Source organism: Dermacentor variabilis, chromosome 2, assembly GCF_050947875.1.
Source record: "Dermacentor variabilis isolate Ectoservices chromosome 2, ASM5094787v1, whole genome shotgun sequence".
Lineage (NCBI taxonomy): Eukaryota > Metazoa > Arthropoda > Arachnida > Ixodida > Ixodidae > Dermacentor > Dermacentor variabilis.
This window is the reverse complement of record NC_134569.1, coordinates 245,821,185-245,824,797: the sequence shown is the minus strand read 5'-3', so window position 1 is coordinate 245,824,797 and position 3,613 is coordinate 245,821,185.

The following is a 3,613-nucleotide window of genomic DNA, read 5'->3' as shown; positions in this document are numbered from 1 at the left end:
TCCAGGAACACCCAATGTGCAACTGCTTCGTCCAAATACCACACGTCGAGACACCTGGTGCAATACAACGCAACTGCAATGCAAATTTTGCATATATCGACGCTAGGCGGCGCGCATGTCACATCACGTGACGAGCGGCGCGTCTGGATGATCATGAGGATAATTATTCATTGGAATCGCCTTTGAACCTGGGCGGTGACGGTCACCTAGCCTGCTCGATCTCATCAAGTATTTTATACGTGTTTTTCATTGTGGCATTTATATACATCTTATTAGTCTTCTTTTTCTTCCTCTACACAATCCATTAGTTGTTACCAATCCCGCAAAATAGGCAGGATCTACATAGATTGCAGGAAACCCAGGCAAGCTTGTACCGCTACCTACGCAACTGCTACATGGCGCGCGACCTGGTGTAATGATATTCAAATGCAATGCAAAGTGTACGGGTATCGACGCTACGCGGGGCGCATCTCACATTGTGTGACAAGTGACACAATATTATGGTAATGATGATCATGATACGACCCCTTTGAAATGGGCTGGTGACAAAGAATCCCCTAATCTGCTTGATTTAATTAAGATGCCATATATCTATGTCATTTTTCTATATTTTCCACTTATTGCTTGGCCAAATCTGTCATCATCATGCCGTTCCTCTGCTGAATTTATTAGCTTAACACTAGATTACAATCTAACCCAGACAGTCGATCAACACACCCGTGGTCCTAACATCCTAGATTTATTATTAACTTCCGCGCCTGATACCGCCGGGCCTATTGCTTACATTGATGGCTTGAGCCATCACAAAATTCTTCAATTAGACATTTATATTCCACAAACTTTCTATCAGGTTCAGACTAAAAGTATTAGAGATTACAATAGGGCCGACTATAAAAACATTAAAGCTGAATTGGCTGTTTTTCTTAGTGAAGTGTTTCTGCCAGTCTTTAATTCAAGATCGGTAAACGACAGCTGGGAACTTTTTAAGCAAAAATTAACAGCTCTTGAAGAAAATTACGTGGCAAAAATCGTTATAGCAAATGACAGATCTAATCCTTGGTTTACAAAGCACCTACGAACAGTAAGAAACAAGAAGAAGCGCCTGTGTCGGGCGGCCAGAAGGGACGATCGAGCTTCATCTTGGGCAGCATACAGTGATTTTCTAAAAGTTTACTGCAAAGAGCTATGCGCAGCCAAAGACAAATATTTCTCACGTGACCTGCCATCTCTTTTATTCAACAATCCCAGAAAATTCTGGCAAATCATATCACCAGGTAACACTGTCCGCAATATTGTGCTACCTGATGATGGTGAAAGCCCTCTGTCTGACGCTGATTGTCCAGTAGCGTTAACAATATTTTCACAACCCGCCGTGGCTGCTCAGTGGCTATGCTGTTAGGCTGCTGAGCACGAGGTCGCGGGATCGAATCCTGGCCATGGCGGCCGCATTTCGATGGGGGCGAAAACACCCGTGTACTTAGATTTAGGTGCACGTTAAAGAACCACAGGTGGTCGAAATTTCCGGAGTTCTCCACTACGGCGTGCCTCATAATCAGAAAGTGGTTTTGGCACGTAAAAGCCCATATTTTCACATCTGTTTTTACACAGGAAGACTGTTCCACTGTTTCCATAGTTCCCGACTTTGAATATCCTTTTATGGGACCAATAGATATTACAGCAGATGGCATTTTGTCTTTAATAAATAATCTGACATTATCCACATCTTCCGTTATAGACAACATCAAGTCAAAAATACTAAAATATACCGTTACAATTTCAAGCCAAATTTTGTGTCATATTTTTAGGAAATCCTTATCTGGCGAACTACCCCTGGGCTGAAAAATCGCAAAGGTTATCCCTGTATTCAAGGGGGATAACAAGTACTCTCCACGAAATTACCGTCCCAGCTCATTAACATGCACCTGCTGTAAACTACTGGAACATATTGTTACGCGCGAAGGAGACCGTTTATAACCCTTACGGATGAAGGGGACCGTTTACTTTAGGTCGCGAAGGTGAGCGCAAGAGCGGTCAGCTGGTTTATCAACTGAGCGTCGTTCTCTTCTTTCTTCTTCCACCCGGGACCGCAAGCAAGTTCACTCGTCTTCGTTTTCTTCATGCGTAACATTCCTCTCGTCGCAGATGAAGCCCGCCGGGCAAGTCAATCCATGGGTCTTGACGGGAACAATTTCAAGCGGGCGACATGGACCACTTGTGTCTTGGCAGCTCTTCTACCACTCGCCGTGAGGCGAGCTATGTTATACGTCACTTCCGTGAGTCTGCTAATAATCACAAACGGTCCATCGTAGGTGGCCAAAAGCTTTTGGCATAACCCGCGTTTCCGTACTGGAGTCCACAGCCAGACTAAATCACCAGGGCGATAGGTTACCGGACGGTGGCGAATGTCGTAGCGTACTTTTGATCTGTCCTGCGATGCCAAAGTGCGCAAACGAGCAATACGACGAGCTTCTTCGGCGAGGCAGAGAGTCTCGGCGACAGTGGGATTTTCGTGACTGCAGAAGGGGAAAACAGTGTCGATTGTGTACCGGGGTGGCCGTGCGTACAACAGGAAGAAAGGGCTATAGCCGGTAGTCTCGTGCTTGGCGGTGTTGAATGCGTACGTGATAAAAGGCAGTACGCCATCCCAGTTCTTGTGGTCGGATGAAACGTACATAGATAGCATGTTTACAATTGTTCGGTTGGTACGCTCCGTAAGCCCATTCGTCTGTGGATGGTATGGTGTCGAGTGACGCAAGTGGGAATCGCACAAACGAAGCAGCTCCTCTACGACGTCCGCTGTGCATTGTCGTCCACGGTCGCTGATGATCACGCGGGGCGGACCATGTCGCAGGATCACATATTGGAGCAGGAATGTTGAAACGTCAGTGGCAGTTGCGGAGGGCACGGCCGCCGTCTCACAGTAGCGTGTGAGGTAGTCGACGCAAACAACTATCCAACGGTTTCCCTTGGCTGATTTTAGAAATGGGCCTACGAAGTCAATGCCCACTTGTTGGAAAGGCGTGCTTGGAGGCGGGATCGGCTGCAGAAGACCTGCCGGAGCAGTAGATGGCCGTTTGTGGCGCTGACACTGCATGCAGCTGGCCACATACGTCTCAACAGATTGTCGCATTCCAGGCCAATAAAAGCGTTCCTGAATCCGGTAAAGCGTCCTCGCCGAACCCAGATAGCCAGACGTAGGGTCGTCGTGCATAGCACTCAGAATCGCTGTGCGAAGGCTCTCCGGCACCACTAGGAGAAAACGTGCGCCAGTGCTGGAAAAGTTCTTCTTATAGAGGAGTCCACGTACACAGAAATGGTCTGCTGTCGTCGAGGCGGTCGCAGCGGTGAAGAGCGGTGTTAATTTATCGTCTTTTCGCTGTTCGGTTTTGAAGCAGTCGAAGTCTGGAAAACGCGGTGACACAGAAGCCACGAGGTGATCGAAGTCGTCGGCGTCACAGTCCGTAGTACTAAGTGGCATACGCGAGAGACAGTCCGCATCAGCGTGTCGTCGACCACTCTTATAAGAGACGGTGAAGCAGTATTCTTGCAGTCGGAGCGCCCAGCGCGCAAGGCGGCCACAAGGGTCACGAAGATTCACAAGCCAACACAACGA